Consider the following 15,021-nt stretch of genomic DNA (forward strand, 5'->3'; position numbering starts at 1 on the left):
ATAAGGCAGAGGACTACACTGTTTTGGAGTCACAAGTCATCCCTACGAGTATAGTTTAAAAGTGCTTGGTCTGGAGAAGCACAAACCTCAGAATTTTAAACGTAACACAATGGTTAAGGGTTGGCTTTACCAATAAGAACATAATTTAACCAAAGTGAACCCTTTTTACAACATTAGGAAAACGAGAGACTGGGGAAAACATAACTCTCTAATCTATACCTTGCAGTTTGCATGCAGATCTATGATGATAGTTAATAGCTCACTGCTCTAAACTAGGATTTACACTTATAAACTAAAAGTTACAAAAGGGCCCTCTGACAGAATCAGTAATACACTGACCTATTTACATTGTATATACTTTGTGATATGCATGGTACACCTGCTTTGCAGCAGTCATTTTAACCTCCTGTGCTACTTTATGGTGAGCCAAAACATCCACTAGACAAAACTCCAATCTCTCAGCAGCAGGTCCATCAATCACCAGAGTTACTTGAAATTGTTATGGTTGCCTGAAAATTGCTGGAGGCAAGGAACGCGGAGGCAGGTGTTTTTAAAATCATACTGTACTTGAAAACACGGTTCCCCCCAAAAAGTTAGCGCTCTGTTCGGTGGCATCAATCACACTGCCCTAGAGCTGGCCTTGATGCCATTACGATATTATCATTGGTCAAGCCAAAAAACCCCAGATAGATCGAAGAGAAAACATGTTTGCATTATCAATGCTTGCTCAAGGCCATTCCTGCAGAAAATCAATCCTGCATGTAACTGAGACACCTTTGCGCCATGGTCAAGGGGGCCTTTGTTTTTACTAGGTATAAAAGGATCAAAATGCACTATATTGCATAAATACGGTGCATTCCTGCCCTTTCACTTTGGCGTAGTCCAACACAGCAAGGTGAAAGTCCATAGGTCGTACACTGCTCCACCCACCAGCGGGTATACCCCTGAGCATCATGGTAAATGCAGTTCTTTGAAGCGTGTGCGCTTTTCGTAGAATCTCAAGTGTAAATGCAAAGTTGCAGGCCAACTCTGGACACCGGTGTTTCTGGATTGTTATCCTTCATCAGCAGAGTTTAGGCAGTTCTTCGGGGTTTGCTGTGCAGGGTGCCAAGTTTTATCGAGTTCGGTACCTCTCACAGCGCGCAGGTGCGTAACTGGAGCTCGTCAGCTCGTGTGGCTCAAGGGGGCCATATTAAGTGAAAGTCCATAGGTCCCACACTGCTCCAAGTACCAGCGGGTATACCCCTGTGTATCATGGTAAATGCAGTTCTTTGAAGCGTGTGCGCTTTTCGTAGAATCTCAAGTGTAAATTCAAAGATGCAGGCCAACTCTGGACACCGGTGTTTCAGGATTGTTATCCTTCATCAGCTGAGTTTAGGATGTTCTTCTGGGTTTGCTGTGCAGGCTGCCAAGTTTTATCGGGTCTAGTAACTCTCAGGTGCGTAACCAGAGCTCGTCAGCTCGTGTGGCTCAAGGGAGCCATATTAGGTGAAAGTCCATAGGTCGCACACTGCTCCACTCACCAGCGGGTATACCCCTGAGCATCATACTAAATGCAGTTCTTTGAAGCGTGTGCGCTTTTCGTTAAATCTCAAGTGTAAATGCAAAGTTGCAAGCCAACTCTGGACACCGGTGTTTCAGGATTGTTATCCTTCATCAGCAGAGTTTAGGTAGTTCATCGGGGTTTGCTCTGCAGGCTGCCAAGTTTTATCGGGTCTGGTACCTCTCACAGCGCTCAGGTGCGTAACCAGAGCTCATCAGCTCGTGTGGCTAAAGGCAGCCATATTAAGTGAAAGTCCATAGGTCGCACACTGCTCCACCCACCAGCGGGTATACCCCTGAGCATCATGGTAAATGCCGTTCTTTGAAGCGTGTGCGCTTTTCTTAGAATCTCAAGTGTAAATGCAAAGTTGCAGGCCAACTCTGGACACCAGTGTTTCAGGATTGTTATCCTTCATCAGCAGAGTTTAGGCAGTTCTTCGGGGTTCACTGTGCAGGCTGCCAAGTTTTATCGGGTCTGGTACCTCTCATGGCGCGCAGGTGCGTAACCAGAGCTCGTCAGCTCGTTTGGCTCGAGGGAGCCATATTAAGTGAAAGTCCATAGGTCGCACACTGCTCCACCCAGCAGCGGGTATACCCTTGAGCATCATGGTAAATGCAGTTCTTTGAAGCGTGTGCGCTTTTCATAGAATCTCAAGTGTAAATGCAAAGTAGCAGGCCAACTCTGGACACCAGTGTTTCAGGATTGTTATCCTTCATCAGCTGAGTTTAGGCAGTTCTTCTGGGTTTGCTGTGCAGGCTGCCAAGTTTTATCGGGTCTGGTACCTCTCAGGTGCATAACCAGAGCTCGTCAGCTCGTGTGGCTCAAGGGAGACATATTAAGTGAAAGTCCACAGGTCGCACACTGCTCCACCCACCAGCGGGTATACCCCTGAGCATCATGGTAAATGCAGCTCTTTGAAGCATTTGCGCTTTTCGTAGACTCTCAAGCGTAAATGTAAAGTTGCAGGCCAACTCTGGGTAACGGTGTTTCAGGATTGTTATCCTTCATCAGCAGAGTTTAGGCAGTTCTTCTGGGTTTGCTGTGCAGGCTGCCAAGATTTATCGGGTCTGGTACCTCTCACGGCGCGCAGGTGCGTAACCGGAGCTCATCAGCTCGTGTGGCTCAAGGGAGCCAATTTTAAGTGAAAGTCCATAGGTCGCACACTGCTCCACCCAACAGCGGGTATACCCCTAAGCATCATAGTAAATGCAGATCTTTGAAGCGTGTGCGCTTTTCATTAAATCTCAAGTGTAAATGCAAAGTTGCAGGCCAACTCTGGACACCGGTGTATCAGGATTGTTATCCTTCATCAACAGAGTTTAGGCAGAGTCTTCGTGGTTTGCTGTGCAGGCTGCCAAGTTTTATCGGGTCTGGTACCTCTCACGGCGCGCAGGTGTATAACCAGAGCTCGTCAGCTTGTTTGGCTCAAGGGAGCCATATTAAGTGAAAGTCCATAGGTCGCACACTGCTCCACCCACCAGCGGGTATACCTCTGAGCATCATGGTAAATGCAGTTCTTTGAAGTGTGTGCGCTTTTCGTAGAATCTCAAGTGTAAATGCAAAGTTGCAGGCCAACTCTGGACAACGGTGTTTCAGGATTGTTATCCTTCATCAGCGGAGTTTAGGGAGTTCTTTGGGGTTTGCTGTGCAGGCTACCAGGTTTTATCGGGTCTGGTACCGCTCACAGCGTGCAGGTGCGTAACCAGAGCTCATCAGCTCGTGTGGCTCAAGGCAGCCATATTAAGTGAAAGTCCATAGGTCGCACACTGCTCCACCCACCAGCGAATATACCCCTGAGCATCATGGTAAATGCCGTTCTTTGAAGCGTGTGCGCTTTTCTTAGAATCTCAAGTGTAAATGCAAAGTTGCAGGCCAACTCTGGACACCAGTGATTCAGGATTGTTATCCTTCATCAGCAGAGTTGAGGCAGTTCTTCGGGTTTTGCTGTGCAGGCTGCCAAGTTTTATCGGGTCTGGTACCTCTCATGGCGCGCAGGTGCGTAACCAGAGCTCGTCAGCTCGTTTGGCTCGAAGGAGCCATATTAAGTGAATGTCCATAGGTTGCACACTGCTCCACCCAGCAGCGGGTATACCCTTGAGCATCATGGTAAATGCAGTTCTTTGAAGCGTGTGCGCTTTTCATAGAATCTCAAGCGTAAATGTAAAGTTGCAGGCCAACTCTGGACACCGGTGTTTCAGGATTGTTATCCTTCATCAGCTGAGTTTAGGCAGTTCTTCTGGGTTTGCTGTGCAGGCTGCCAAGATTTATCGGGTCTGGTACCTCTCAGGTGCATAACCAGAGCTCGTCAGCTCGTGTGGCTCAAGGCAGCCATATTAAGTGAAAGTCCATAGGTCGCACACTGCTCCACCCACCAGCAGGTATAACCCTGAGAATCATGGTAAATGCAGGTCTTTGAATCTCGCTTTTCTTAGAATCTCAAGTGTAAATGCAAAGTTGCAGGCCAACTCTGGACACCAGTGTTTCAGGATTGTTATCCTTCATCAGCAGAGTTTAGGCAGTTCTTCGGGGTTTGCTGTGCAGGCTGCCAAGTTTTATCGGGTCTGGTACCTCTCATGGCGCGCAGGTGCGTAACCAGAGCTCGTCAGCTCGTTTGGCTCGAGGGAGCCATATTAAGTGAAAGTCCATAGGTCGCACACTGCTCCACCCAGCAGCGGGTATACCCTTGAGCATAATGGTAAATGCAGTTCTTTGAAGCGTGTGCGCTTTTCATAGAATCTCAAGTGTAAATGCAAAGTAGCAGGCCAACTCTGGACACCGGTGTTTCAGGATTGTTATCCTTCATCAGCTGAGTTTAGGCAGTTCTTCTGGGTTTGCTGTGCAGGCTGCCAAGTTTTATCGGGTCTGGTACCTCTCAGGTGCATAACCAGAGCTCGTCAGCTCGTGTGGCTCAAGGGAGACATATTAAGTGAAAGTCCACAGGTCGCACACTGCTCCACCTACCAGCGGGTATACCCCTGAGCATCATGGTAAATGCAGATCTTTGAAGCATTTGCGCTTTTTGTAGACTCTCAAGCGTAAATGTAAAGTTGCAGGCCAACTCTGGGCAACGGTGTTTCAGGACTGTTATTCTTCATCTGCAGAGTTTAGGCAGTTCTTCTGGGTTTGCTGTGCAGGCTGCCAAGATTTATCGGGTCTGGTACCTCTCACGGCGCGCAGGTGCGTAACCGGAGCTCATCAGCTCGTGTGGCTCAAGGGAGCCATATTAAGTGAAAGTCCATAGGTCGCACACTGCTCCACCCACCAGCAGGAATACCCCTAAGCATCATAGTAAATGCAGTTCTTTGAAGCGTGTGCGCTTTTCATTAAATCTCAAGTGTAAATGCAAAGTTGCAGGCCAACTCTGGACACCGGTGTTTCAGGATTGTTATCCTTCATTAGCAGGGTTTAGGCAGTTCTTCGGGGTTTGCTCTGCTGGCTACCAAGTTATATCGGGTCTGGTACCTCTCACAGCGCGCAGGTGCGTAACCAGAGCTCGTCAGCACGTGTGGCTGAAGGGAGCCATATTAAGTGAAAGTCCATAGGACGCACACTGCTCCACCCACCAGCGGGTATACCCCTGAGCATCATGGCAAATGCAGTTCTTTAAAGCGTCTGTGCTTTTTGTAGTGTGTCAAGTGTAAATGCAAAGTTGCAGGACAACTCTGGACACCGGTGTTTCAGAATTGTTATCCTTCATCAGCAGAGTTTAGGCAGTTCTTCGGGGTTTGCTGTGAAGGCTGCCAAGTTTTATCGGGTCTAATACCTCTCAAGGCGCGCAGGTGCGTAATCAGAGCTCGTCAGCTCATGTGGCTCAAGGGAGCCATATTAAGTGAAAGTCCATAGGTCGCACACTGCTCCACCCACCAGTGGGTATACCCCTGAGCATCATGGTAAATGCAGTTCTTTGAAGCGTGTGCTTTTCGTAGAATCTCAAGTGTAAAGGCAAAGTTGCAGGCCAACTCTGGACACCAGTGTTTCAGGATTGGTATCCTTCATCAGCAAAGTTTAGGCAGTTCTTTGGGGTTTGCTGTGCAGGCTGCCAAGTTTTATCGGGTCAGGTACCTCTCACGGCGCGCACTTGCGTAACCAGAGCTCATCAGCTCGTGTGGCTCAAGGCAGCCATATTAAGTGAAAGTCCATAGGTCGCACACTGCTCCACCCACCAGCAGGTATACCTCTGAGCATCATGGTAAATGCAGTTCTTTGAAGCGTGTGCTTTTCGTAGAATCTCAAGTGTAAATGCAAAGTTGCAGGCCAACTCTGGACACCGGTGTTTCAGGATTGTTATCCTTCATCAGCTGAGTTTAGGCAGTTCTTCTGGGTTTGCTGTGCAGGCTGCCAAGTTTTATGGGGTCTGGTACCTCTCAGGTGCATAACCAGAGCTCGTCAGCTCGTGTGGCTCAAGGCAGCCATATTAAGTGAAAGTCCATAGGTCGCACACTGCTCCACCCATCAGCAGGTATACCCCTGAGAATCATGGTAAATGCAGGTCTTCGAATCTCGCTTTTCTTAGAATCTCAAGTGTAAATGCAAAGTTGCAGGCCAACTCTGGACACCAGTGTTTCAGGATTGTTATCCTTCATCAGCAGAGTTTAGGCAGTTCTTCGGGGTTTGCTGTGCAGGCTGCCAAGTTTTATCGGGTCTGGTACCTCTCATGGCGCGCAGGTGCGTAACCAGAGCTCGTCAGCTCGTTTGGCTCGAGGGAGCCATATTAAGTGAAAGTCCATAGGTCGCACACTGCTCCACCCAGCAGCGGGTATACCCTTGAGCATCTTGGTAAATGCAGTTCTTTGAAGCGTGTGCGCTTTTCATGGAATCTCAACTGTAAATGCAAAGTAGCAGGCCAACTCTGGACACCGGTGTTTCAGGATTGTTATCCTTCATCAGCTGAGTTTAGGCAGTTCTTCTGGGTTTGCTGTGCAGGCTGCCAAGTTTTATCGGGTCTGGTACCTCTCAGGTGCATAACCAGAGCTCGTCAGCTCCTGTGGCTCAAGGGAGACATATTAAGTGAAAGTCCACAGGTCGCACACTGCTCCACCTACCAGCGGGTATACCCCTGAGCATCATGGTAAATGCAGATCTTTGAAGCATTTGCGCTTTTTGTAGACTCTCACGCGTAAATGTAAAGTTGCAGGCAAACTCTGGGCAACGGTGTTTCAGGACTGTTATTCTTCATCTGCAGAGTTTAGGCAGTTCTTCTGGGTTTGCTGTGCAGGCTGCCAAGATTTATCGGGTCTGGTACCTCTCACGGCGCGCAGGTGCGTAACCGGAGCTCGTCAGCTCGTGTGGCTCAAGGGAGCCATATTAAGTGAAAGTCCATAGGTCGCACACTGCTCCACCCAGCAGCGGGTATACCCTTGAGCATCATGGTAAATGCAGTTCTTTGAAGCGTGTGCGCTTTTCATAGAATCTCAAGTGTAAATGCAAAGTAGCAGGCCAACTCTGGACACCGGTGTTTCAGGATTGTTATCCTTCATCAGCTAAGTTTAGGCAGTTCTTCTGGGTTTGCTGTGCAGGCTGCCAAGTTTTATCGGGTCTGGTACCTCTCAGGTGCATAACCAGAGCTCGTCAGCTCGTGTGGCTCAAGGGAGACATATTAAGTGAAAGTCCACAGGTCGCACACTGCTCCACCTACCAGCGGGTATACCCCTGAGCATCATGGTAAATGCAGATCTTTGAAGCATTTGCGCTTTTTGTAGACTCTCAAGCGTAAATGTAAAGTTGCAGGCCAACTCTGGGCAACGGTGTTTCAGGACTGTTATTCTTCATCTGCAGAGTTTAGGCAGTTCTTCTGGGTTTGCTGTGCCGGCTGCCAAGATTTATCGGGTCTGGTACCTCTCACGGCGCGCAGGTGCGTAACCGGAGCTCGTCAGCTCGTTTGGCTCGAGGGAGCCATATTAAGTGAAAGTCCTTAGGTCGCACACTGCTCCACCCAGCAGCGGGTATACCCTTGAGCATCATGGTAAATGCAGTTCTTTGAAGCGTGTGCGCTTTTCGTAGAATCTCAAGTGTAAATGCAAAGTTGCAGGCCAACTCTGGACACCATTGTTTCAGGATTGTTATCCTTCATCAGCAGAGTTTAGGCAGTTCTTCGGGGTTTGTTGTGCAGGCTGCCAAGTTTTATCGGGTCTGGTTCCTCTCACGAAACGCAGGTGCCTAACCAGAGCTCGTCAGCTCTTGTGGCTCAAGGGAGCCATATTAAGTGAAAGTCCATAGGTCGCACACTGCTCCACCCACCAGCAGGTATACCCCTGAGCATCATGGTAAATGCAGTTCTTTGAAGCGTGTGCGCTTTTCGAAGAATCTCAAGTGTGAATGCAAAGTTGCAGGCCAACTCTGGACACCGGTGTTTCAGGATTGTTATCCTTCATTAGCAGGGTTTAGGTAGTTCTTCGGGGTTTGCTCTGCTGGCTACCAAGTTATATCGGGTCTGGTACCTCTCACAGCGCGCAGGTGCGTAACCAGAGCTCGTCAGCACGTGTGGCTGAAGGGAGCTATATTAAGTGAAAGTCCATAGGTCGCACACTGCTCCACCCACCAGCGGGTACACCCCTGAGCATCATGGCAAATGCAGTTCTTTAAAGCGTCTGTGCTTTTTGTAGAGTGTCAAGTGTAAATGCAAAGTTGCAGGCCAACTCTGGACACCAGTGTTTCAGGATTGTTATCCTTCATCAGCAGAGTTTAGGCAGTTCTTCGGGGTTTGCTGTGAAGGCTGCCAAGTTTTATCGGGTCTGGTACCTCTCAAGGCGCGCAGGTGCGTAATCAGAGCTCGTCAGCTCATGTGGCTCAAGGGAGCCATATTAAGTGAAAGTCCATAGGTCGCACACTGCTCCACCCACCAGTGGGTATACCCCTGAGCATCATGGTAAATGCAGGTCTTTGAAGCGTGTGCGCTTTTCGTAGAATCTCAAGTGTAAATTCAAAGTTGCAGGCCAACTCTGGACACGGGTGTTTCAAGATTGTTATCCTTCATCCGCAGAGTTTAGGCAGTTCTTCGGGTTTGTGTGCAGGCTGCCAAGTTTTTTCGGGTCTGGTACCTCTCACGGTGCGCAGGTGCGTAACTGGAGCTCATCAGCTCGTGTGGCTCAAGGGAGCCATATTAAGTGAAAGTCCATAGGTCGCACACTGCTCCACCCACCAGCGGGTATACCCCTGAGCATCATGGTAAATGCAGTTCTTTGAAGCGTGTGCGCTTTTCGTATAATCTCAAGTGTAAATGCAAAGTTGCAGGCCAACTCTGGACACCGGTGTTTCAGCATTGTTATCCTTCATCAGCAGAGTTTAGGCACTTCTTCGGGGTTTGCTGTGCAGGCTGCCAAGTTTTATCGGGTCTGGTACCTCTCACGGCGCGCAGGTGGGTAACCAGAGCTCATTAGCTCGTGTGGCTCAAGGCAGCCATATTAAGTTAAAGTCCATAGGTCGCACACTGCTCCACACACCAGCGGGTATACCCCTGAGCATCATGGTAAATGCAGTTCTTTGAGGCGTGTGCGCTTTTCGTAGAATCTCAAGTGTAAATGCAAATTGCAGGCCAACTCTGGACACCGTTGTTTCAGGATTGTTATCCTTCATCAGCAGAGTTTTGGCAGTTGTTCGGGGTTTTCTGTGCAGGCTGCCAAGTTTTATCGGGTCTGGTACCTCTCACGGCGTGCTGGTGCATAACCAGAGCTCGTCAGCTCGTGTGGCTCAAGGGAGCGATATAAAGTGAAAGTCCATAGGTCGCACACAGCTCCACCCACCAGCGGGTATACCCCTGAGCATCATGGTAAATGCAGTTCCTTGAAGAGTGTGCGCTTTTCGTAGAAATCTCAATTTGTAAATGCAAAGTTGCAGGCCAACTCTGGACACCGGTGTTTCAGGATTGTTATCCTTCATCAGCAGAGTTTAGGCAGTTCTTCGGGGTTTACAGTGCAGGCTGCCAAGATTTATTGGGACTGGTACCTCTCACGGCGGGCAGGTGCGTAACCAGAGCTCGTCAGCTCGTGTGGCTCAAGGCAGCCATAATAAGTGAAAGTCCATAGGTCGCACACTGCTCCACCCACCAGCTGGTATACCCCTGAGCATCATGGTAAATGCAGTTCTTTGAAGCGTGTGCGCTTTTCGTAGAATCTCAAGTGTAAATGCAAAGTTACAGGCCAACTCTGGACACCGGTGTTTCAGGATTGTTATCCTTCATTAGCAGAGTTTAGGCAGTTCTTCGGGGTTTGCTGTGCAGGCTGCCAAGTTTTATCGGGTCTGGTACCTCTCACAGCGCGCAGGTGCGTAACCAGAGCTCGTCGGCTCATGTGGCTCAAGGGAGCCATATTAAGTGAAAATCCATAGGCCGCACACTGCTCCACCCACCAGCGGGTATACCCCTGAGCATCATGGTAAATGCAGTTCTTTGAAGAGTGTGTTCTTTTCGTAGAATCTCGAGTGTAAATGCAAAGTTGCAGTCTAACTCTGGACACCAGTGTTTCAGGATTGTTATCCTTCATCAGCAGAGTTTAGGCAGTTCTTCGGGGTTTACTGTGCAGGCTGAGGTAATATGAATTTTTATGGTCAAATTGTGTCCCCTAACGTAGACCCCAACGGCTACATGTACGTGCTTCAAGTACATGTATGTTCCCTCCACAACCAGCTATGAAGACGCAAATACATTTGCGTCCAACGTTAACATGTCCTCTTTCAGATCCACCATGAATGGGTCGATAATTCGGTTCCTAAGTATGCCGTGCCACCGTCTTTACATGGTGCACTTTCACGTTTTCCTGGCTCTGGCGAGTTAGGCCCTGATTCCTGCCATCGAGCCCTTTCTGCCTTCTGCCTCTGAAAGCTGCAGCCTGGATCCGCATCCATGACCCTTACCCTACTCCCTGCGCGGCTAGCGGTGCCTGGCTCGGCCTGCTTGCCTGCCAAGACTGTATTTTGCCTTCAAAGTTATCTGCTCCGCTCCTCGAAAATACATTCCTGTCTAGTGATTTAGGAAAACATCTCCCCAGCTGCAGAGCAAAGGGCCCGGCCTTTCTGTCTCCATGCAAGTAAGTCATTGCTCCTGTTACCATGGTAGGCCCATGGCCCCTCGCATCTCACGTAGACACGTAGACACATAGGCACGCACTAGCAGTCAGTATAGAATAGCCTCTGCCCGAGAGACCTTTCCTTCTAGATAATACAGTTCCTCAAACACAAGATATTAGATATGATTTGAGTTTAGGTTGTTCTGACACGCCAGACTTCTGTCTCCACGTATAGTGCTAAATGTCAAGTCCCCTTCACCCTCCAGTTCCACGTCAATCACACGTCATGCTGCTGCACGCGCATCTCTGCCATATATTTCTGCTGACACTGCAGGATTCCTCTATGGATCCACCCACCTGTGACACTTTCATGTGATGTTGTCTAGCACACACCTCCGTGTACGCCCTCGTGCACGCCTTCTGTTACGTACATGTGTTCTTATCTCTTTTCTCTCAGCTGTTACGCCTTCTGTATCCATCACCATTATATGCATTTACTATATATATTGTACTCTGTTAATAAAGCATTGTCTATCCCTTCCTGAACCTTCGCGGTGATGGACCATGATACCTGGTTCGAACCAATTCCATTTTATGGAATAAAACCCTTATAAACTCAGATGCCACGGACTCTGCCTCTCATTTTTTGATTGAGTTATTCTTATTGAACTTTACCGCATAGAAATTCCGTATATTCCGCATAGGTAAATTTTATTTACCACATAATTGGCGCCCGAACAGGGACCCCTCCCCCACCTTACGCGCCGGCGGTGCGTTGCAGGCCTGGTCCCCTGCCACAGCCGTGACGGACAACTACGCGTACCCGCAGGATTTCCTGTATCTCCCTCAGGCCAACGGAGGTGACTGAGGCTGCGATCGACACCCAGACGAGGCGGTGAGGAGTGCGGAGGATCCCGACCAGAGCCCAGCCGAGAGAGCAAGGTCCGAGGTGTTCAGAGGCCCACCAGTTCCGAAGTTCCGAAGTTCCGAAGTTCCGAAGTACCTACGTCACGAGTCGAGTCCAGTCCGGTCCAGTCCAGTGTCGAGTTTCTGAGGCCTTCCGTTCCGTGCTTCCCGGTGAGTACCGTTGCTAGGGACGCATCTAGACGGGTGCATTAATTTGTGTCCGGTCAAGACGGGTTTGGGTACACAGACCCGGTCTGCACTGTTTAGCAGTGTATCTGTACTGTTTAGCAGTATATCAAGTATCAAGTTATCCAGTTATTTCCGAAATGTTTTTATGTGTTTTAATGTCGTGGTATGAGTGATTGTTTGATTTTCATTACTGTGTTTATTGTATTAGTTGTGTCCAAGTCCGAGTAAGTATCAAGTATCAAGTATCACGGCTCAAAATGAAACTGTTCTCTAAACTGAAACAGATAGGAACTAGAAAAGGGATACTCGAGGAAGCTGTTCCCATCCCACCCAGGGACACTCCCGGATATTTTATGTACCACAAACACGGCTTAGACGCTGTATTATATCTCGACTTGTGGGTGGATTACACCAAGGATTTAGCAGAGAATCAGAGATGGCCCGCTACAGGGACATGGGATGCCGATTGCATCATGAGAGTAGAAGAAGCATTATGGAAAAAGAAAGCCAGACAGTCACAGAAAGATGCCATTGAACTATGGCGTAAAGAATCACACAGACGGACAGAGAAAGCACTCAGAAAAGCAGAGAAAAGTAGAGAGGATTCTGAAAAAGCCAAAGAACAAGAACTACTAGAAGAAGGGGAATAAGTTAGAATGGAACAACACGATAGACGGAGTAACGCAATTATGACAGGATTGTATCCAGTCCTGGCCGAGGGCGACCCCGGAAACACCGAAAAATCTGCCCCCTCCATTGGTTCCGACTAAATTACGTCACAAGACCGCAGCAGACATTTTTATTTCATCCTACTTGGATGATGTAGCTCCCGCATATGCTAGTATGCCTGCCCGTGTGCCACCTGCTGACGGTAACCCGCCCCCTGATCTTCAGCCCCCAGGTCCGCAACAGCTAACCCCTCCCGGTCTGCTTCCTCCACCCTTACCTGCACCCCCTATTAATCCGCATAATCCTTTTGGGCCTGGCACGGTTCAGGCCCCAACTCAGTTACAGCAGGTACCGACCCTACAGCCAGGTTATGGTCAAGCCTCCGCTTCAGGAGGTGCTACCGGAGGTTATCAAACACCCCCACCGTTACACCGAGTGACAATGAGATATTTAGCAAAGGCTCGGACACCTAAGGGTGCACCGGCAGAACAGCTTAGAAGAGAACTTACAGATTGTAGATATGACCCAGTGCCCGGTACAACAGGACCCATGTTGCTAGCGTCCCTACGTTTGTGACGTGTTACAGATTATCTGATATTACTACCAGGAATGCCAGAACATCTAGACAAATTGTATTATTTTATTAGAACAGGAGAAGGAATGGAGTGTGTTGCCGAAGCCATGTCACGTCAGAAAGTAGAGAACAAAGGTTTAATAATGCGATTTATGGTTAATTGTTTAATAAGAGAACAAGATCAGGCAAGTTTTCCGCAAAATGAAATGGATAGACTGCATAGATGGAGCCAGAATATCGCGGATGGTAAACATGAGAAGGAGAACAGTGTACATACTATGGTTAGAAAGATCCGTAAAGAAATAATAGACATACATGCCCGGCGAGCCCCTGAAGAACATCTTGAATCAGACGGTCCGACTTCCTCGCAGGAGGAGGATGATACAGAGGATCTAGCAGAAACTTCGCATCAGTCAGACAAAAAGATGATAGGATATGTAGGCAGAGGGAAATTCCCTAGACCGCATCCTTTTTATAGGCCCTTCGACAGACCCATTCGTAAACAAGAAACGTGTGAAAACCAGAAACATTACCTCTGTCCAATACCAGAAACATTCCACTCTGCTATGTCAAATCCGAAGACTCCTGAACATCTATTTCAGGCTACCGATAAAGTACTTCAAGAGCGAATGGGGTACCATGTACTCAATTCCATGGATGGACAAGAATTAGCCAGGTCAGCAGTACAATGGGCTGACAATTCTGATAAATATAATGATGACGCAGTAGCACAAACATTTTTGAATCTTTCCCCAGACGAACAGCGACTAGCTGGTATGTACATGATACAGCATCTCCTTATTCTGTATAAAAGCCAACATTCTGATCCAGGCCCCCTACCTGATGTATTAATAGAGTTACTCATGAATAAATGGAGAGGCCTGGGTACCGATTTAATTAAAGTAATTCTAGAACATCGACTCAAATATAGTGCCTTCCTGAATCCACAGTTTGTTTCAGCTCCACCCCCAGAAAGAAAAATGTTTTACATAGACAGACAAAATCCCTTGCGAGAAGTACATCCAGTCAGGAATGATGATAACACCCTTACACGTGTGTATGTATACACGCCCATAACTAAAATGGAATTGTTAGAAATGAAGAAAATAGTGCCCAATCATGATAAAGACCCTGCAGGTTTTCACCGTGAAATAAAAGACATGTTACTCATGGGTGATTATACCTATCCCGACATTATGAAGATATTGAAAGTACTATTGCCTGCCGGTATTTACGAGAAACTCAAAGAAAAAGAATGGGAGGTGGGAGACACAAAGATAGATTGGGCTGCATTAGAAACTGAACAAGCGACCCGAACCCCAGGATTGGGTCTTGGGGACAAAACTAAAGCATTACCAGGATTGTTAGTACAAGTATTGCCAAGGTTATTAGCAACTAAAAAGGAGGATTGGGATGCAATCTCAGTCTGCAAACAGAAACCCGATGAAGACACTAGTGATTTTTATTCCCGATTTGAGAAATGTTTTATTATTAATAGTGGCCTGAAAGCAAGTAGCGAGTCATACCCACACCTTTTTGTATCTAAATTAGTCGAGAATTCTCTGCCCCAAGTTAAAAATCGTGTACTGAAAGTCGAGAGCACATGGCAAGCAAACACGCCTTCACAAATGTTACAAATGTTACAGTACCACCAGAACAGAATTAGAGAAGAACATGATCACGAACAAAGACGTATGAAAGACACGAAAATGAAAATGCTAGTTGCTCAGTCAGTTCCAGCTGACGGTCAGAAAAAGGGTATACCACAGTCCAATAATCCAGCAGCTCCTGTTAAAGGGATATGCAACTATTGTAAACAGCCAGGTCACTATGTAAACGATTGTGCAGTCTTGAAACACAATATATCTACAGGTAAAACTAAAGAAAGACCACGTCAACCTAGACAGGACCAGGCCCAACAACACGTACCACAGAATGTACAGCCTATGCATGCTCCACAACAGACAGTACAGACCGTAGCGGTACCACAGCCACAACCGATTGCCGCAACACAACATGCAACACAGCAGATGTACCAGTATGCACAAACTGATTATCCCGATTATCAACGATACACATGAAACAGCCTAGAGAGGGAGGTTGGCTTGCCTCTTATTGAGGTTCCTGTAGATCAAGAGGGT

This window comes from Lissotriton vulgaris, chromosome 1_1 (assembly GCF_964263255.1).
Source record: "Lissotriton vulgaris chromosome 1_1, aLisVul1.2, whole genome shotgun sequence".
Taxonomy (NCBI): domain Eukaryota; kingdom Metazoa; phylum Chordata; class Amphibia; order Caudata; family Salamandridae; genus Lissotriton; species Lissotriton vulgaris.